General features: G+C 45.6%; 1 protein-coding gene and 1 long non-coding RNA gene across 10 annotated transcripts in view; one reads left to right on the top strand and one right to left on the bottom strand.

Annotated features, from left to right (window-relative positions):
• The first annotated feature begins 752 nt into the window (after window positions 1-752).
• Window positions 753-21,722, top strand: part of CHL1 (cell adhesion molecule L1 like) — a 148,050-nt gene continuing 127,080 nt past the window's right edge. For 5 of the 9 annotated variants that reach the window (XR_012057862.1, XR_012057861.1, XM_030283299.4 and 2 more), the window contains exon 1: window positions 17,703-17,861. The gene's annotated coding sequence lies outside the window, so the exon portion shown is untranslated. Of the gene's footprint in view, window positions 840-17,392; window positions 17,522-17,701; window positions 17,862-21,722 lie in introns of those variants that run through there. The other 4 variants (XM_072934661.1, XM_072934663.1, XM_030283297.4 and 1 more) reach the window with 4 other exon arrangements.
• LOC140684904 (uncharacterized) lies at window positions 7,601-16,887 on the bottom strand. The gene is made up of 2 exons (XR_012057866.1): window positions 15,563-16,887; window positions 7,601-14,492 (listed from the first exon to the last, which is right to left on the bottom strand). It is a non-coding gene; the product is annotated as an uncharacterized lncRNA (long non-coding RNA).

Genomic DNA, 21,722 nt, shown 5'->3' with positions numbered 1-21,722 from the left:
CATTTATGGTTGGTTGGAAGTTAACAGGGAGAAAAGGAAGAGCCTCACCCCACTTGAAAACTGAGATTCCAGGCTGGCTTCCAGCTTTGTTGTCAGTGCTTGTGACACCAGCCTCTCACTCATTCCTCAGAGGACCTTTTCCAGCTTTATTCATTTTTCTTTCCAAAGTTATTACATTTCTCTCCTGCATAGAAACATCTAACTTCAGTCAGAGCATCCAGCTGCAGCAGCCTGGTTTTCATCTGTCTCTTTTCCCCCTGGATGTTGTCAGTCACTTCCATCTCAGCAACCCTTTACATCAGACGTGTTTCATCCAGGCTTTCCCAATATTTTAAAGAGAGATGCAGTGTTTTATATGGCTCTAGAATAAATGCCAGGGCGTTCCTGCCTCCCCCTGTGTACGTTTTCAACGTGGTTTTGTTTTCATTGCCTTGTATTGATTTTTCCTGTGCATCTTTTGTTTTGCTTTGTTGGTAGAAGTGCTGGATGGGGAAAAAAACAGCTTTCTAGTTTCTTCTTCTAGTTTTATTTCTTCATCACCTTTTCCCTTCTTCCTCTCTGCATCCCAGCTCTGTCTCCACAGGAGTGACAAGGCACTGCTGAGGGTTGATGTCACCAGTATTTGCACTTCCTCTGAGAGGGACAAATGTCAGGGAAACAGGTGCAGAATAATCTTCTGCCAACACCATAATCCCCATTGTGAAAGATCTTTGCAAGGTCGAATTATAACAAAGGATTTGTATATTTTCCAGATCTGGCCCTGGAGAAGAGTGGCATCATTCAGCTTATCCTTAGGACAAGGAGAGCTGGAAATCTGAATTAACCTTGTGATCTCAACTGTAAGTTTGAAACAAAATCTTGCTGATTTTCTCCTCCAGTTTTGTTTTATATTTCCTTCTGTATTCTTTGATATATGGGTGTGACTCCTGGAAGTGCAATTCCTGTCAGGAATAAGCAGCATTCTGTCTTTGCACCAAATAAAGGGAGGGTGCTGTGCTGCAGGAGGGTTTTGGGTGCCATTCTGGTTCATTGCCCTCTTCTCCTGACTTTTCAACTCTGCTGAATAATTTCACTCGTTTCCGATTTGTGTCAACACTGCAGAGAAAAATCATTCTCTGAGATGCAGCAGCTTTCTAATTCCTGTGTGGGTTTGTGGCAGATAAGACACTCAGAGCTGGGAGGATAAAAATGAGAGCAGGTTTGAGTGCTGGGGTCAGAGCTGGGAGCATGGGGTGACCCCATTCCATGGCCCTTTTGGGGAGCTCCATGTCTTTTGCAGCTCAAATTGACTTCAGCACAGGAAGCAGCACATTCAGAAGTCTAATATCCAAATAAAGATGATTAAAGGGAACAACTGCAACCCATTCACTCCCTCATTTTGTAAGAGTACGCTCAGACTTGAAGCTTGATTGCCAGGGATGCTCAAGAGGTACTTACAGCACTCTAAAATTGTCTGTGCACGTCATCGATGCTCTTGGGATCAAAGCAGCTCCCTGTTCCCCCCGGGCAGCCTGGAGGTGGCTGCAGAGCGAGCCAGGAGGTCCTGCCAGGTGTGGGGCACTGGTGGTGACCTGATCCTGCCCCGTCCACCCAGTGCTCCCATCTCCCTCCTGCTTTGTGCCTCCAGAGGTGGGGAAACCCCCTGCTCACCCTCAGGGGAATTTTGGTTTGGTACTGATTTGTGATGTGATTTACAAAGAACACTGCAAAATTTCATCTCTTCTGTCAGGAAGAGGAAATTATTTCATGAAGTTCTCACTTGGTCGAGAACTCAGGGAACTCAATTTTTTTTTCTTTAGTTTTTCTTAGAATGAGAATGAATCCATGGGCCCATTGCTCAGAAGGGAGGTGGGTCATACCCTGCTCTCTCTAAAAAAGCCTCTGATCACTCTTCCAATTGTTTTTCTGCTTGAAACACCCATTTTATTGCTCTTGCTGCCACAAATAGTGCTGGTATTCCTGCTTGGCACAGCACAAGCTTTTCCTGACGGGGCAGTAAGAGATTCCCAGAAGAAGGAATTCACAATTCCCACCCATGCTGGGAGCACCTCACGTCCCTTCTCTGTTTGCACAGGAGAATGGTGCAGGCAGTGGGGATTAATTAGGATTGATTCCTGCTGTCTCGGTGGCACACATGGATTCTCCTATAATTGAGAGAGATTCCAGTGATGGAATTGAGCTGATTAGGCTGAACAAAGTAATGTTGCATCCACATGCATCCTGCCTCCATGTAATTAGAATTGTTGGTCTTCCAAGTGGGAGCAGAACACTGGGATCTAAAGGATTCTGTTCATATTTAGCAGCACATGGTTCCTTCTCCAAAGTACTTCTGGTCTAAAAGGAAAATTAAAAGGTGACAACAGCAAGAGGAAGAAGGAGGTGAAGGATTTTCCTGAGATTATATCAGGATAGCTGCTGTATTGGGTAGAATGGAAATAGCCAGGATTTCTGGTCCTGCATTTTCCTCACTGTGTTACATTCAAAGGCTTTAAGCCACCGGAGTACAGGCACATTTTAATTTATTTTTTAGTGTCTCTCTGCCTTTAGAAGCAAAGCTAAATCTACTGGCTTGTAAAGGGGGACTGAAAGGATGTCAAACACCCATGCAGGTACATCCAGCCCTGCATGATGTCACCTTGCTTTGAAAATCAGCAAATTGTCAGTGGATCCATAAAGGAAGCACACAAAAGTTGGTGTTTTATTTGCAATATGCTGTCTAGAAAGATTCTAGCAAATCTTTTTCCTTTTTTTTTTTTTTTTTTAATCCTGAAGGGTGCTGTGTCCAGTCCTAGAGAGGTAAAATCTCATAGCAAACCTCCTTAAAAGACAATTTTTTTTTTCTTCATGATTTATTGAGGTATATGAAAGGTTTATGGCAAAAGGAGCTCTGCCATCCCACATTTACATAAGCTTCTTATGTCAGACAATACCTTTGTTTGTTCCTGAATACACCACGTATTTTTCCTCCATGTTTAAATGTGGATTCACATCAGGGGATGATAAAAGCATTTGAAATTAAACGGTTTCTGAGCTAACCACAGCACCTTCTTTCAATTAGGCCTTCATGCATTATAATAATCCCTATTTTGAGTTTATTCCACTATGTAAAGGGGAGATTATAAGCGAGAATGTTGAGAAAACCCCTCTCCCCCACCCTATTAACAACTTATCCTCTGAATCTTTTCATGTAACACCTTTCAACCTACTTGGATCCAGTTTTTCCTTTACCTCACTGAGTCTCACAAATGTTGCACACTGATGAAAAATTTCTGGGCACTGATTTTAAAACAGTTGGGTTTTGGCAAAATGTTTCAGTCCTCATCAGCACCTGGGATTCAAAATTCAATGGGATGCACTGTTGGAGCAAGATGTGAAATGAGCAGCTGAAGGAAGGGGATAGGGCTCCCTGAGGATGCTTTTATTTTATCAGTGTTTTCTGGAAAATGCTCACACACCGAATATACCCTAGATACAAAAAGGAGTTTACATACAATACCAGTCTGTGCATTTGTTTTGGTTCAAAAACAAGTGATAAAGGCAAAAATATGAATTTGTTAGAGATGCTGCTTAGTAGTCATGGCCTTTGAGAGCCCTGTGGAGGGGAACAATGCTCTGCATCATCTTGGATCTCTGCTTTGCCAGTTTATTTCTTTCCTGCAGCCAAACAGCTTTTGTTGGAGCAGCTGTAGACTGGAGACTATCTCTGCATCTCCTGAGTAATTCATGCAAGGCTGGATGTGCTGGGGAGTAAAGCACTGCCCTGCAGGAGAAGAAAGCTCCAGCTGATGAATTAAACTTGTTCAAGGTGATGAGAGCTCCTATGGAATCTGAGGGTGGCTCTGTGTGAGGGGGACTGGAGGAAGCAGCACGAGCCATGGGGAGGGGATGAGACTTGCAGAGTGATTTTTTACACGGGCAGGCGGTGATGGATAAGAGGGAATGGTTTCAGACTCAAAGGGGAGGGAATTAGATTGGAGGTTAGGAGAAAATTCCTCCTTGGGAGGGTGGGCAGGCCCTGGCACAGGGTGCCCAGAGCTGCCCCTGTATCCCTGGCAGTGCCCAAGGCTGGGCTGGATGGAGCTTGGAGCACCCTGGGATGGTGGAAGGGCAGGGCTGGGAGGTGGGACTGGATAATCTTTAAAGTCCTTCCAACCCAAACCACTCTGGGATTCTCTGACCCTGCTCTCTTCCAGAAGTCTTGCTGATTGTTGGTGGCATCTGCTGCAGAGGGACAGCAGGACATTTATCCCATGTCTTACAGCAGATTCTTGGAAAGACCCAGGTCACTTTGTGCACTCAGTGGCACGAACAGCGATGAGATCTCGAAACACTGCACATCATAAACCACCTCCTCCATCTCCTGCACAGCTCTGCTTCCCCAGCCTTGGTACTTTTTCTAAATATCTATTTAATGTCAGCTTCATTTGTTTTAATTCACTCCAATATTCCAAACCAGCAGCAGCTGAAACACCTATTTCTGCAATTAGTGCAATCTTGCTCCTGCATGATAATCTTTTCTCCAAGCTGCTGCCAGCTCTGAGAAGTGCACTTAGAGGAGAACTGGCTCTCAGTTGACTTCAGGGTAACTGGAAGTGATGTAACCTTCAGGAGCAAATCCTGGTGCAAAAATACCATGTAATTTAATTTTTAGGTGGAGAGACAGACAGTAGAATACCAGATTTTTCCTTTTCTGCACTGAAATTCAAGGTCTGATGCACTATTCAGGAATAAAAAGCTGTCTGTTCATCGCAGGGCTTTGTTCTGTCACTGTGCCATAGTCACCCAGTTCTTCTCTTGTGAATTTAGGAGTTTATGGTCAAGTTTTTAGCTGACCACACCAAACCTTTGTATCTTCTCCAGACAGAACACTGCTTGAGGAAAGAGCTTGTGTGTGCTGTAGGGAAGGACAATCTTTGCAGAGAAAGGTCTTCTCTGGGTTTTGTTTTATGTTCCCAGGACACCTCTGACCCTGATATCTATTCTGAGGGTCTGATGAATGTGGATTTATTTATTTGGGAAGCTCCCACAGTGACTTCCCCCACGGAGCCAGGTCTGATGTTCACGAGACTCCTTCCACAAGACCTAGAAAGGGCTTTTGGTTTTATCAACCTCAGGCAGTGCAGAGCAGAACAAAACCAGCCTGGAAGAATCCAGCTTGACATCCAAAGAATTTGGATGTAAAAGAAATTTGGATGTCAAAGAAAGCTAAAAACTCAGGATCATTTCACAGGCCAGAACGTGTGGCTGTGGTGCTTCCAGAAGGAACAATGAGCTCGTGGGTCACTGCAGCATCATTTATTGCCTGGCCGGCCCTGGCACTGTGATATGTTACTCTAATTTTTAAAAGTGCTTTCTTTTATAGTTCTTCGGAAAGTTTTAAAGTTCTCATAAAACTTCTTTAGCCTTCTGATAATCTTTGCATGTTTCTACAGGAGTTCTCACACACTGTTCATGTAAATAATAATTGTTTTACAGTCTTTGTGAGAGGAGAGAATTGATGGGCTGTTGGTTTGACCAGCGTGGCTGCAGAGGTGGAAATTCCATTCTCCAATCCACTGTCACTTTTGGAATTCTACATTTTACAAGGTCAGAAATAAAATTGGCTCTTTTTCTCTCTTGATCTGACCAAGCTTCTGTGTACTGGTTTTGTGCCCAATAACAACAGTGACACACCTCAGGGGTTGGTCACATCCCTTCTCTCACAGTGTGGGAGCTCTGCTGACTGAATTCAGGGTTTTCACAGACACAACCATCAGTAGCTGGTGTCAGCCCACCACCAGTGACCGTAATTGCCCCGGAGGAGCTCTGGCACCAGGAGAGGTCATCACAAGCTCTGACTCTGCCCCAGTTGGTCCCAGGGCTGGAATAGGGGTGGAATTTCCTACACTCCAACCCTTTCCCTTCCCTCATTCCTATGTCCAGCAGCAGCCCACGATGTGACTGGAAAACTCCAGGGTTTTACCTACGAGAGCTTGCGGCATCCTGAGCGAGTTAGATTTTCCTGCAGGTATGACCGAGTGGCCAAATTCTCCTCCAGAGGCTGCCATCCCAGGCTGGCATTACCCAGAGCATTGATTAGCAGCTTCAGCAGAGGGCTGAAGAGCTCCTTGAGAGGAGGGAGCCACAATCTCGCTCCCACACAAAGGTGTGAGCTCCATTAGGGGAACAGCGCCGGGGAATTTGCCTTTCCTCTTGCCTCCCCTGGAGGCTCTGTGAATTGGCTTGTGATGGTTTTGTTCTCTGCTGAAATCTTGCAATCTGATTTACAGCCTTTGAACAGTCTGAGGCAAACTGTGCAGCTGAATAAAGAGGGAGGGAGCAGCGAGCGAGCCCGGGGCGCTGGGGAGAAGCAGAGAGGAGCTGCTCCATGGATGGACTGCAGAGAAGGAGGGCTGGAAAGCCCTCGGGGAGATTGATCATCTCTTTTGCCCTTTTTGCAATCAGACACATTTTCCTGGCCTGCTCACACGAGTCCATGTGTGTGCCAGCTGCCTCTTGCAAGCTCTGAAAGAAGTCATTGAGTCTTTCTGAGAAAACTGCCTTGGCTCACGGGCTCAGAACATCAGACTGACTCCACACAGGGCAGGAGCTCCAAAAAAACCACTCTGATCTGCCAAGCAAGGAACTGGAAGCAGAGGTTTAGAAGATGCATGTTACCCCAGATGAAATAAGACTTGGAATTATTATCTCCAGCCTTAGAGCACTGAGAGTTGTTGAATTTCCTCAGGTGTCCTTCTCCAAATCACCACTGTCATCCTGGTTTATATCTTCAGGTCTTTGATCCTGCAACTTCAGGAAATGAATGAAATTAAAGAAAATCAAATGGAGAAACATAAGGAATGTCCTAACAAAATGTGCACCAGGGAAAATTGGATGTAATGAGGCGTCCCCTCAGGCAAAACCTCTGGCATTCATTCAGCAGGGTGATGCTGCACATGCCAACAGGTGGGTACAGAAATTCACACCAGCAGGCATTCCTATGGATATGGCCATCCTAGGAATGCCTCTGTGATAGAGCTTTTGGTTCTCTGTGCTTATTTATCTATCTCCAAAATAACATCCTCATCTTTATTCAGCTTTGAAGCTGCACGGAGGGATTCCCTGTCTACCTGCCCTCATTGCACATCCAGCATGCAGAGAGAAGCTCGGCAGCCCTTGGCCAGCCTGTTTCCATAACAACAGAGGAGGAAAAACCGGAGGAGTACTCGGTAGCTGCATGCAGTTGGAGTGATGCTCCAGAGGGGCATCAGGCTCCTGAACCCCCCCAGGCTGGGAGGAGACCCCAGAGAATTCTCCTCCCACCTCCCCTGAGGGAAACTTCAGCTCTGTCGAGGTGGGAGCTGGAATGAGCAGCTCAGAGGGGCTGATGCCTTTCAGCTCTTTCAGGTAATTTTTACCCATTATCCTTCTGCTGTGCATCCTCTTTTCCCCCTCTTCCCCTGGGCAATAGTAGACTCAATCCCCCCGTGCTCCCTGGGGACCCTGAGCTGCGTTGAAAGAGCCCCCAGAAGGTGTCTGAGAACCCCAAGGACAAACCTCCCTGGCCAGTGAGACCTTCAGAGTGCCAAGGGCATTGTGGAATCACAGAACAGAATCGCAGCACGGTAAAAAAAAACCCTTTATTCTATAAAACACACATTTGTATTGCCAACATTCCCCATCCCACTGCCATTGCTTGCACCAGCCCCTGCCTGATCTCTGTATTTTTGGATCTTGTCTCAGGAGTGAGCACACAGCCCACACAACGCTGAACTCCTTGTCATTATTTCTGCAACAGAAATAATAATAAATAACTCTGCAAGCAAAACAAAGCCTGTGCAAATTGGACAGCGAAGATGCCTCTCTAGCAGGTGTAATTTAAGGCAGCTTGGTGTTCTTCTCCTGCTTCAGAAGTGACTTGTTCACTTAATGAGCAGGGGTCTCATTCTGATCAATGCATGCCATTTTCACAGGGGTATCATTTCTGATTTATCCCAGCACTCCAAACATGCTCCTCTCTTACTCAGCTGTCTTTTTTTATCCACTCCAGCTTGTCTTTGCCCTTTCTGGCATCCATAACTCCGGAGAGCACTTACTCAGCACAGGTGAAAAGGCAGCTGCCAATTAAATTCCTGTAATTCATCGTCCTTCCCAGGCCAGACAGAGCCCTGGAGTGGCAGAAATCCATTTATCCTCTCCTTGGGTCACACTCCAAGCCAATAACCTCATCAGCGTAAACACCCCTAAGCTTCCTTATCCCCTTCATCACACCTTAAGCCATATTTTACTTTCTCTTGTCTTTTGCAGGCTGAACTTGCAGTTTCTCCATGGCCTTGCACAGCTTATCCCACTGCAGTCACCCCACAGAGTGAGTGGGAGTCTCTGGCTTCCCACTTTTCCACCTAATTACTTCATTTTCTTTGGTGGACCAAAACTAGATTTTCTGGTGGAGGTGGAAAATAGATTTTCTGGGAGGCACACACATTCCCTGGCCATGAAGGGAACTAATGCTTAGGACAAAGATTATTATTTCTCTTGAAGGATAAATACTTGCCATAAAACTATAGGAAAAATATTGTATTTCACCTCTACCCTTGTAGTGATCAGTTTCTAATGAGCTAAAACACAACATATTTTAAAGAGAAAACATAGTTCCTATCTAAGACTTCTCAATTTTGAGCTACATTGGTCAATTAGTATGTTAGGAACCATCACAGGTTCTCCCAGGGGTTATCTTGGTTTTATTACAGCAGTATTTAAACCCAGCTTTGGCTGAGTGGTCTGTGACCACATCTAGGTCTGGTTTAAAGGAGCCTTTGTCAGCTCTGGGCTTGTCACAGCCCTCAAAACCCTCCCTGGAGATCCACAGCCATAAATCTGCTGCAGCTTGCTCAGTGTTTTAAGTCCAAATAACATCTTTTAATGAGAAAACATGAGTCAAAACACTGAAGTGTAAGTATTTCTCACTGGTTTTTAAGGTTTTTTTTTTCTTCCCTGGTGTATGAATCACTTGGCAGCATTCACACCTCCAGCCATTGCTTTGAATATATCATGGATTTTTGATTTTTTTTTTAATTTGAAGACATGATTTTTTTTTTCATTTTATTCTCTCTCAGCTGCTTGTGATAAGCACAAGTCCCTATCCCATTTTACATTTCAATGTGGAACATTAAAAGTGTGTTTCAGGTAAGTCAATGCTGTTTTCCTTTAAAACACATAACCTGCTTGGAAATTGGAGTATATTTCTAAATCTTAGAGCTTTTTAACCAGCACTGCAAATATTTCATTGAAATTTAAATAACATTAAACAGCAAATCATTCTGTGGTGAATTTCATCCACACTTTAGCTTTGGACACGTGGTGACACTTTTTCAGGCCACACTAAAGTGTCACCTAAGGGTGGCACAGTGGGGGAAAAAACCAAATCCATCTGGGGTGGAATTACACCTCCAGTCTGGCACCAGAAGAAGCTGAAACACCCCCAAATTTTGCCAACTCATTGGTGTTCCAGAGCCTTGTTTTGAGAGCTCGGAGCTGTGCCAGAGAGCAGCGGTGACAGCAGAAATTAAATTCCAGCATGTCCCTCTGCCCATCTGGAAACAGCAATTCAGGCTGTTTCCCATTGACCTCACAAGATTAATTGGCAGTTAATTGCCTTTATATTCTAATTTCCCACCTAAGGGCCCTGTAGTGTTCCAACTGCTGGGCCTGCAGAAAGGCATCTTCGTGTGGAATTAAAACTTGTATGAGTGAAACAATTCTGATCAGAGGGACCTGCTTATTTTGAGGTCTTATTTTGTCTTTTCATCCCTGATTACTCCAGCTTTGGAAGAGACAGGTTAGCTTACAAGGATTTCCTTTCTCAGTGGTTTGTGTTTTTGGCTTTGCTTTTGCTGCAGCTGCATTATTTAACATCCTTCTCTTAATTTTCAGTCGGTTCAATTTCTTGGCAGTAAGGGTGGAGAACAAATTGATTTTCAAGAAATGTATAAGATTATATAACTGACTATTGCAAGAAGAGAAAATGCATTCTCTTAGTCCCTTACAAATTAGGAGATAATTAACAAGTGAATGCTGCAACTATTTGGATTGGAATGAGATGTACTCAGGCAGAAAAGTCAGAAAAAGTCAAATTTGAAACAGTTTTTTGTTTTATTTATAATTTGAAAGAGAATGGTAACTTCACTCTTCCTGCTCCCCCCACCAAGCAAACATGTGAGGGTTTTAATGTATTTTAGATGGCACAGGGAAGGAAACTCATTTTAACAAAGGTGAGAGAAACATCAACAGTTTGAGTGTTCAGAGCTTTACAGAGAATTGAATATCTCTGTCTGGAAACAATTCCTTTTACAAAAGTTCCTTTGGTACAGTGGTGATTACTGTCATCCTGGGAAAATGATGCCTGGCTTGCATTCCTGCCCAGAGGTTGGTGTTGGCATGGGGATTTCTTTTTCTGCTGCTTTTTTAAGGGATGTGTGTGACTCCTCAGTGTGGGTTATCTGCAGGGCTGTGCCATGGACCTTGGCAGGGCTTGGTTCTGACAGCAGGCAGGGAAATTTAGAGTTAAATGTACATTATTGGGTCTGCCATTTTTCAGTGGCTACCTGTTGGAATCTGAGGTATTGATGATTCCCAGATTGTAGAAAGTCTCTGTCTCTCAGCCCCGCTGCCAAAGCAGAAGCCATAATTGGTCTGTGCTGTTTCAAGGTTGTTTATTCTGTTTATCTCTAACATGTTCTGCTGCCCTGCCGCAGCTCTGTCCTGCAGGGCAGCGTGTGGGGCTCTGCCCTCAGTGGGATGTTACAAACATTAAATACCACAAACTATTTTCAGCATTTTCAGTATTTACTGGGTAATTCTTATTTTTAATAAAATTTCTTGATTTCCCATAACATGAATTATGGGATTATACATATGTATAAAAGGTAGAAGGGTTTGCTTTTTTAACAGTGTTTTCCTAATTATTCTATTTGATATTTCCATTACTAGACTTTTTTTTTCTCATTAAATATCTTGTCTGAACAACACTGAAGAAGGATAAATCATTTATGTGCTCTCTTATGTGAGAATTGCCAATATTTTTAAAGAAGCCTCACGGTGCTGGTCAAGCTATCACTTCTCTGCTTGCATAATAATTTTGTATAACTGCTCATAGCCTGACTGTGCAAAAAAAAAAATTGCTTTAATATTGAATTATTTGTATGCTGTTTTTCCTGAGACCTCTAGACTTCTATAACTTTGTCTGTCTGGTGGAATTAAAAAGCAGTCCGAGTTGTAATTGGAAAATGTGTACCATAGCTTGTAGTATTTAGAGGCAAATTGTCTGGGCTGAAATTGCTGATGCAGGTGACCTATTGAACACGCTGCGAGCCACCAGTCACATTAAATTGGTAAAAGAACACAGGCAGCACCAACTGGTTCAGCAAACACCCATCTATTGTTTTGGGGGCTTTTATGTGGATTTTAATGCAGGTCATTGTAATAAAATCAGCTCCATGGACATAAAAAAATGGGAGAATAGAAATGAGAGCATTAGCCAAGCCCACTGTTGGTCCCTGTCTGAGGAGATCAGGGCCATTTCCTCTCCTCTCATGAAAACCAAATGAAGCCCAAGGCAATCATCCTGTCCACGTGTCTGCACGGTTTGGGAGGGGGTGCCTGGTAATTCTGGTTTAGCTCTTTATGTTCACAACTGTGACTGCTCAGTTTCAAAGTAATTCTGCAAATGTCTGTTGTTACTGCTATCCAAACGGGTTCAATTCTCAACTAAGAATGTGCACAAACCATTTCTTTACGATCCTCGCCTTTATTTTTTCTGTGTTGTATCAGCATAGGGTTTTTGCAGTAGAAATTATGTAGAATTTATGTCAGTTGACCTTGACAGGTAGAAAGAAAAGAAAAATTGCCACAAAGCATTTTATTCAGCAGTTGGTGAGCAGTAGGTCTCATCCACATCACTGCAAAAGCCCCACTGTGCTCATGGATTACCCAGGCAAAGGCTCCGCTCTCCAAATCCCACCTCCACACTGGGCAGGGATCAGAACAACTGCAGGACCTTGCTGCTGAGGTTTTGTCCAGTGAGTAGCAGCTTTTGTTCAGGAATAGGAAATCTTTATTCCTGGGCCCCTTTCATCTCTTCCACAAAGGAACGAGATCGATGCCGTTGTCCTGACGTGAGGCACGCTTCCATTTCTCCAAATATTGCGGCTTCCTGCTCCTGGGCTTTGCGCCAGTTCTTGCAGAGACCAAAGATGTGTTTTCACACAGCTGTTTTTGTGAGGTGCACTCACTTTTCCTAATAAATGTCCTCGTTCCTCTGCATGGCAGAGCCCTGGACGGGGGCTGCTCTCCTATCCGGCCCTGAGAGGTGCAGAGAAGCTGTGGCTGCCCCTGGATCCCTGGAATGCCTCAGGCTTGCTTGGACAGGGCTTGGAGCATCCTGGGATAGTGAAAAGTGTCCCTGCCCATGGAGTGGATGAGCTCTAAGTCCCTTCCAACCCAAACCATCTGGGATTCTATGGAAAATCAGGAATACTCTGTTGTGGCATCGCTGCAGCTCAAACCATCCTTCCATAAATTCTGTAACAAAAGTGAGGCTCAGTTTTGCCCCAGCTCGGCTCAAGGGAATCTTCAATTCTTTTCTGCTGGATGAAATGTTCTCCAGAGCTCGGTGTGTCTTTCCTGAAGCAGAGTATAAACTTGTGTGGAGCTTGCTGGTCCAGCTGGGAATTAAACCTAAATCCCCATCTCCAGGCTGAGCTCTCTCATCTCCTGCTGTGCCTGTTTTTCAAGGAAAAGACACCACGACCTCCTTTTTTGATGGAAACATATGGAAATATGTGGTTGGCCATAAGATACACAAGTCAGCCCACTCTGTGAATTGTTTTCCATCCTGATCTTTGGACCTGAACCTGTGGATGAGCCCCCTTGCCTAAATGATCTTTCAGCTGCACTGCTACGTTCCTGCTCTTAAATATTGTGGAGTTGTTTGGTTGGTTTTGATTTGTTTTCAACTTAGATCTTGCTGCTTTCTTTCAGAAGGACTGTAGGAAACCAACTGGAAAATAAGAACCAAATATTTCCCTGAATTTGAGCCTAAATCTCTTCGTGTTTGCACAGCAGATAGGCAGCTCGCTGTATTTTGGTGTCAGATTTGTTATTACAGATCAGATCAATTGTCTGGCTGCAGTAGCAAATCCCCCCCCTTGTAATGCACTTAGTCAGTTGTGAAATCATGGACTCAGTGCTGGAAAAACCAGAAATTTCTCCATAACCCCTCCAAGCAATCAATTTATGCCCTGAAGCATGAGATTTGATTACCATTGTTATTATCTTAGCTTGCATAGTTACAAATGTTATTAGCAGTCATAAAGTTACCCAGCCTTAAAAAAAATCAGATTAGGAAAAAAAAAAAAAAAAGTCCCAACATTTCACTCCAGCTTCTTCCAAGCCTGAATTCCTGGGACTGCTTTGAACTGTGAAAAGTGGTAGTTCCTTCAATTCTCTTTAAATTAGATCACGTGGATTTCTCCTGGACTCTCATTAGGAAGGGATAAATGGAATTTTCTGGCATGTCTGGAGTTTCTCTCTGGTCAGGACCCATCCAACTTTCAGCATTTCAAAGCTAAGTGTTGATGAGGAGTGTTTACAATCAGATCACTCCGATCTGTGTTTAATGAACCATTAGCAGGATGTGCATCACCTTCTCTCTGTGTTTTTCCCTTAATGGTCCAAATCTTCTCCTGTGAACTCCAAGCTCCCAAAGCAGCTCAGTGCTTCTCAAGCTGCATCTCAGCTGGTATAACTCAAATACTCTAAAAATTCAAAAGTTAAGGAAAATACTGCAAAACGTTGCAGCAGAGCATCCTTTCAAAATTTAGAGGGCATCATGTCAATTATTTTAGCCACTTAATTTGTCCAGGACCAAACCAGATTCCCAGAAGCTTATCTTATTTTTTTTGGTGGTTTTTTTTTTAGTCCATATCAAGTTGTGGTTCTTGATATTCAAATACATTCCCCTTTTTGCATATCTACCTATTCAGAAAATTACAGCATCTTTAGTGACGAGCTCTGCTGATGGGATATGTGCTGGCAATTACCAGCAATTTAATTTCCTCCACAGAAAATCTGGCCAATCTGTTCTTTTGTCCTGAGTACTTCATGTGTCTTAAATGGAATTTAGAGCAGGATTGGGAATCTTCTGAGCCTGCCACTGGACTCTGGAACTGGGTTTAAGATGTTCTTGAGGGAGAATATTCAGAGAATCAGGTAACAAGTTCCAGTTGGGATTGACAAAACACTCCTGCTGTTCCTTCTGACTCCTTCCGACAGTGCCTGAGGTAAATATTCTGAGGGGGTTCTCTAGCACTTGATTTCAGACAATATTATGCATTTAATGTGTATTTTAAATATGTGATCAGTACCAACCTAGAGAGAATTAATTTTTTTCCAGTGTTTCCAGCAGTGTTGCTCTCTCACTCTCACATCAAGCAGAGGGTCTGATGAAAAGGCGCCTTGATTTTCAGCAGGAAATCCCAAAATAAAGAACAGTTTTGTGAGACACAGAGAGGACCACACTGAGCTTCTCTGTCTTTATTTTTGTTTGGTGCAGACTTAAGTGCCACGACATTTGCCCCATTTCATAGCCCAGTGAAATATGAGGCATGATTGATGGTGTCTCTTTACACTTTACTTAAGGCAAACCCTATTTCCAAATAGATTTAGCTAGTGCCATGTTATCATCATTATTAACAGGAACACATTTTATTTTATTTTATTTTATTTTGCAACTGTGGAGCAGCTCTGGGGAAGCTCCTGTACTTGGGCTTTGCCATCAGCTGGCTTCCTAGCAGAAGAAAAACTTTGTGCGTGATTCTGTGTGAAAAATTAAAACCATTTAATGCTTTCCATAGTATGGCCTCAAACATTAACATGGGGGAAGACCTTGGGGAAACCCCATTGACAGGGAGGATCTAAAGCCAGTTAAGCAAGGAGATGAAGGTCTAAGGGGAGGCTGAATTTTGCAATCCCTGCCTCCCTCCCTCTGTGGCACAGGGATGTAGGGATGGGCGGCTGGGAAGCTGATTTTGGCAGCAGTCTCTGCAGGTCATTAAATTGGTGCCTCTCTTCTTTCTGCCAGAGCCCTGTAAAAGTCATCCTGGAAACTCCTGAGGTATCCCAGGTGGAGCTCAGCATTGGTGGGGCAGTGTTTGGACTCAGTTTTTTGTTATTTCTTATCTAAATTACAGTCTTACAAGCTGTGAGTTCTGCACTTCACTCACAAGCTACAAAATGGCCTAGTATCTCTCTCTACAAGGTCTTTTAAAGAAAAACTTTCCAATTAAGAAATGACACCCAAATTATTTCTACTTTTAATTCAATAATTAATAACCCATGTCCCACAATGTGGACTTTTCTGTCCAATTACAAAATACCACCCAAACCCATGAAGAAAAAGGTGAAGAAGGACCAGCCACCATCCTAAAACCTCCATCTTAGCTCCATATATATTGCTATATTTTAAAACCTTAAACTCTAAGTTTTCCACCATGTGATATTACACACTTCTATTCAAACTACATACCTGTAATCCCAGTCCTATCAATCCATTTTGGAAGCTTTCTCCATGTAGTGTTCTCTTGAGGGTTTCTGTGCCTTTCGACACAGTCTAAATTTCTCAGCAGCCAGTATTCCAACAGGGTGAGAGTCACTGGCTCACCTTTCCATCCTCCTGGCAGTGGCAGGAGGGGCAATGCCAGCTCTCCCTGCCTCTCCCAGCTCTCTTATCTCTGCTCCCAGACAAGCAGCCTCCCACCCTTGGCATTTCCAGTTATTGCCAAGGCTCCAGTGAATCTCCAAACCTCTGGATTGGAGTGAATCTCTGCTGGCTCGTGGGTACTGGTCAAATGGCTTTTCAATCCACAGGCAGCCCTCAGACATTCCCCTGGAGCTGCCTCCTTGTCCATTTATTTCCCGAGTTTCCGCTCACAGGGCACAGGTCTGTTGCTTAGCTGTTGGTTGCTTTGGAAAGCAATGTGCTGTAAATATAACATTTTACTGTCTTGGGATGGAACAGTGGCTCAATTCAGGATCTCCAAAGGGAGGATTCCCAGTCCTCTGGTGTGCTCTGGGCTGGGTGTTTGCCACACAGAAATCTGGCCAACTTCAGAGCTTCCTCAGCAGCTTTCCATGCTCTGCTCCATGCATTTATACTGCTGCTGGTTCACTCATGCATGGTTGAATATAAAAATGCTATCTATTAATTGCCTGACTTTGCATAACTGCAAACTTATCGTTTGAACTGTTTTTCATTTACTTAACAGATACATTAAACTATTCTGCCCTTTTCCCTTCTACTTTTCAGATATTTTTTCTTTCACTGCCATATTTAATTATTTACTTCTCATCCAAAAGGCAAGCTCACCTACGTAAATATGCAGGAGATAAACAGCACCAGTTGGCCGGTGCATCCATGAATTCCAATTGCCACTGTCCCAAAAATCTTTAACCCAAATGCTAATAATCCCCGGGAGTGCCACTGGGATTCGGTAGGGTGGGTTTATGGTTTAATGTCCGTGAATGCTGCTTTATGATTATTGTTCACTGCATTAGGCAAGGCTCAGGGAAAAGAAACCCACCAAAGGTCAGCAGCGAGACAGAAATGTCTGAGGAGTCCGAGCCCTCATGAAAATGATTGTCTGACCTTCCCCACCTCTCGGGATGGACTGCTTAAGACAATGACTGGCAGATTTGTGACGACTGTCTTTACCAATCACTTAAATATTTAGCCCATTCCTCACAGGGCTGGGAACATGAAGCAGCCAGGGAGAGTCGGGGCGCTCAAGCGCACACGGCGTGAACCTGAGCTGGTTCTGTGGTCATGTACAGCACACGGGGCGGCATTTGCAAAAAAAAAAAACCAAAAAACAAAACAAAACAAAACAAAAAAAAACCCCCAAAAAACCCCAAAAAAACAAAAAAAGGAAAAAAAAAGGAAAAAAAAAACCAAAAAATAAAACCAAAAAACCAAAACACACAAAAAAACCCCAAAACCAGAAAGAAACCCAACCATAAAATAACCAGAGGGTTTTCCGAGGTTTGGTGTTGGGATGATTTGGTGAGGGTTTAGTAGTGGGAGATGGGGGAAGGGCTAAACCCAGTTGCGGTTTTCTCAATCTTCATCTTTTCCCCTGAAAAGCAGCGACAATTCTCCACCCGAGAGAGGGGTGAGAGCAGGCGGGGACCGTCCCTTCCCCGCTCCTCCTTGCCTGGATTTTGGCGGAGCCGCTGCCCGAGGGAGCCAGAGCATCCCGGCTCCGGCGGGGCGGCGCCCTCGGTTCTGCCATCCCGTTCTCCTCCTCCCGCCCGCTTCTGGGCTGGCCGGCCCTGGGGACCCCCCTTGGCACCTGCCCGGCTGTGGGACAGCCCCCCCGGGCTGGGGGCGGGCAGGGGCTCCCCTCGCTCCCGGCTCTTCTCCATCCCTGCATCCCAAAAAGCGGGCGCGGAGGTGCCGGCTCCGGCCGGGGGGGCTCGGATCGGGCAGGTGGGACCCCGAGCGGGGCCGGGGCCGGGGCGGGGGTGGCTGTGCCCCGGGGGATGCTGTGGGGAGAGCGGGGGCTCGTTGCCATGGCTCCCTGCAAGCTCCGCCGGAGGAGATAGCGATGCCAGTCACGGAGGGACCCTCTCCCTCCTCGTGGGTGTGGAGCGGGGCTGGCTTTGGGGTGGTTGCGTTGGGTTTTTCCGCTCCCCCTCCTTCCCTCCCGCACTACCTCCCCCTTTTTTTTTTTTTTTTTCGGGGTGGAGCGATTAATTCGGAGCGCCGGGACGGGGCTGCGGAGCCGCCGCCGCCGCCACCGGGACCCCTCGGCCCGGCCGGGCTCAAGGTACGGCGGGGGGACCGGGCAGGGGTCGGGGTGTCCGCCCGCGGGGCTGCCCTGCCCCACCCCGGCTCCCAAAGCGCTCTTTAATTATTCTCCTTGATTTGGAACTGCTTCTCCTGCTCCCGGCACCGCACCTGCGGAGCGAGGAGCAAGCGGAGCCGGGCTCAGCCTGGTCCGGGGGCGAGCGGGGGTCCCGGGGGGTCTCGGGGAGCCGCTCCGGCCCCTTCTCCCCGCACTTGGGGCCCCGGGCGGAGGAGCCGCTGCCCGCGGGAAGTTTCGGGGATGCGGAGCTCTGCGGAGCCGGGGGGACAGCGCGGAGTCCCGGGGGACAGAGCCACCGGGCCAAGGGACAGAGCCACGGGACCGGGGGACGGAGCCACGGGACCGGGAGACAGAGCCACGGGACCGGGGGACAGAGCCACGGGACCGGGGGACAGAGCCACGGGACCGGGGGACGGAGCCATGGGGCCGGGGGATGGAGCCACGGGACCGGGGGACAGAGCCACGGGGCCGGGGGACAGAGCCACGGGGCCGGGGACTCGGCTGGAGGCTGGCAGGTCAGTGCCGTGTCGCTTTGGGGGTTCTCAGGTCAGTCCCGTGTCCCTTTAGGGGCTGGCAGGTCAGTCCCTAGTCCCTTTGGGGGGCTGGCAGGTCAGTCCCGTGTCGCTTTAGGGGTTCTCAGGTCAGTCCCGTGTCGCTTTGGGGGTTCTCAGCTCAGTCCCATGTTCCTTTAGGGGGTTGGCAGGTCAGTCCAGTGTCGCTTTAGGGGGTGGCAGATCAGTCCCGTGTCCCTTTAGGGGGTGGCAGATCAGTCCCGTGTCCCTTTAGGGGGTGGCAGGTCAGTCCCGTGTCCCTTTAGGTGGCCTCAAGTTTGCGAGCCCGGATGTCCTGCATCCCGGCGAACACCTGTTTGTGCTTTCCAAATGATGTTGGGGTGGTTTTGCTGCAGTTCCTAAATAATTAGCGAAGTCCCCAGGTTGTTTTTTTTTAAATTATTTTATTTTTCGCCGGGGAAGCGATGTGCTGCACGGCAGGAGAGCTGCTGGAATGGCTGAGGCTCGGTGTGTTATCGATTTGTGTTGCACGATCACAGAGCATCGGGCAGCTTGGCAACGCAGCCCCAGGAGCAGAAAACAGAATTTTTCCCATAGTCAGACACGGCCAATGTACGTGGGCTTTGCATCTACCGCTTCCATCCTTAGGGATACTTGGCTTCTTTTGGTGTAGAAAGGAACTAAACTGTGTTTTGTTGGATTATGTACTGGTGTTCAGCACTACTACATTTTATTTGAATTGCAATTTTGGAAAATTTCACCAGAGCGGTGACAGGTGGCATTTCTGTGTCGTTGGCAAGGGTTTGTTTGGTGTGACTGAGTTTATATCTGCTGTGTAGCTCCCCCAAATCACATTCCACAAGCCATAAATAATAAATATTACTACTTTAGATACCTACCTTTACATACCTTTCCTCCTTCTTTATAAGGAGGAAAGGAGAAGAGGTGAAAAGCTGTACTTTAAATTAATATGTATTTTTTTGCCATTTATAAACGTGAAATATTACCTCGTTGGAGCTGTGCTTGCCATCCTGTGGCCATTGCTTCCCACGTGCCTCTGCTTATCTTCTGATATGAAATAGCAGAGTGCACAACTCCTGCTGTGGTAACACTTCTCTCTTGCTTAAAAGTAGTACATTTTCTTTGTGTTAAAAAAAAAAACCAAAAAAAACCCCCAAACCAAATAAGCTCCTCTCTCAATGGGTCATTAAAAATGAGGAAATTCTGGGTCACCAGTTTCTGGTGCTCATTGAGGCTGAGCATCTGCTGCCGGTGGAGTCTGGCTTGCAGAGGAACTACAAGTCCAGACCATGTGATTTTAAAATGACATGCACAGAATAGGACACCGAGATTTGCAGAAGGTAATTTCTTTAGAGACATTGCCCAGTGTATATGAAATAATCATTAAATATCTTTACTAAAAAACCCACCTGCCAGCAATCAAGAAGTTGAAATTTTGCCATATGCAGCACACAGCTTGGAAATTAATTTGTTTCTAAACTCTCCCTGTTTATTGATTTTTATCAAAATAGGGATGGGATGAATCTTGAATTTGAGGTTGAAATAAAAAGCCTGTACTTCAGCAATATACATTTAACTCAGTGAGTGCAGTTATTGTGGGCATTCAGGATGAGTTACTTCAGTAATTAAACTTCATGTGTAAAAATATAACAGCCTGCTTCTTTGCCCCAAGAAAGCCAACAGATAAGCCTTCATTTAAATGAAAGATTACATTATTCAGGCTTGGATGTGTACCTCGAGTGGCTTGGGCTGAGGCCACCTCGTTTGCCCGTAAAAATTTACTTTATCACTTCTCTTTGGGAGAAAACAAAAATGGAAAAAAAGGAATTTATTCTTTACATGAAACGATGCTGGGGACAGTTGCTCCTGTGATCAGAAAGGATCTGCTCCTTTCCCCAGTGGGAGAGGATGGGGACTACTTTAAACACTACTAATTAGATCGGTTTATCTTGCATGCAGTACAATGCTGTAGTTAGTTAATTATAGCTTTTCCCATTAGCAGTACGTTAAGAATAATGGATTAACATATCACACAGATCAAAAGAACATCTACAAAGTTTATCTTAGAGGAAAGAAAGTGTTATTGTGTGTCAGGAAGTCCCCCATGCTTTCCCAAGGCACAGATTTTGTTGGAATTCCTGAGCTGCTGCTTCAGAGCCCTATGAATGACTTGAATTGATCACAAACAAGTGACACTGGAGCTCTTGGTTGCTTAGCAACCCACCAAGATGCCACAATTTCTTTTGGTATATTTGTCCAGTAAAGTAGAAATTCAGTTTTGTTACAGATCATGGGTTCTTTGCTAGCACAAAGCCCACCCTATAACGACCCTAAATCATGGAGAATGAAAATTGATGTCCCAGCACAGAGTTTGGGAGCAGCATGGGAAAGAAAACAGAGCAGGAATCTTGTAACCATATTCTGGTGGTGATGTGCTCAGTGTTTTATAACAAGTTTCAGTTGTTCTTTCTTGGTTAGACTCCTAAAAAAACCCCCAAGTCACTAGTGGGACGAGTTCTATCAAAGATTCCCTTGTCGGAATCTGAAGTATTGATGATTCCGAGATTGTAGAAAGTCTCTGTCTGTCAGTCCCGTTGCCAAAGCAGAAGTCATAATTCGTCTGTGCTGTTTCAAGGTTGTTTATTCTGTTTATCTCTAACATGTTCTGCTGCCCTGCCGCAGCTCTGTCCTGCAGGGCAGCGTGTGGGGCTCTGCCCTCAGTGGGATGGTACAAACATTAAATACCACAAACTACCTGTGCTGGATTTACAATAACGTGCCAATATCTGTCACCTACGTTGGACAGTGTGTCCCCAGCCTGAACCAACAGAAAAATGCCAACGCCACAGTGAAACATGGAGGGCATGAAGAAGGAGAAAAAGGACAAGGCACACCCAATTTCCTCCATCTTGTCCCCTTTGGACCCCTCATCTAGAATCCTAAAATTTTACTTTTGCACCCGTGCCACACTTAATTATTACTGATATCAAACACTGAGAGCTTGTAATTCATCCTGTAAGATTGAAAACTCTTTTCCATGGACAGAGATCACAGCCAGTGTCTCTGGGGGCTCTGTGCAGGGGGGTTCCTGACCCCTGCCAGGGTCCCAGACCTGCCAGGGCAGCCAGAGGGATGCCTTGGATTCCCACATCCCTGGTTCCACATGTGCTGCACCTTGGGAGGGAATCCTGCATCATCTCCATTCTCTGTGCTTTTTTTGGAGTTACAGGGACAGGGAACCCCCCAGGATATTTCAGGAGCTCCCTCTGAGCACTTCAGCTGCTAATGG

This window comes from Taeniopygia guttata, chromosome 12, assembly GCF_048771995.1.
Source record: "Taeniopygia guttata chromosome 12, bTaeGut7.mat, whole genome shotgun sequence".
NCBI classification, from domain to species: Eukaryota; Metazoa; Chordata; class Aves; order Passeriformes; family Estrildidae; genus Taeniopygia; species Taeniopygia guttata.
The sequence above is the reverse complement of the archived record's forward strand: the minus strand, read 5'-3'. Positions and strand labels throughout refer to the sequence as shown.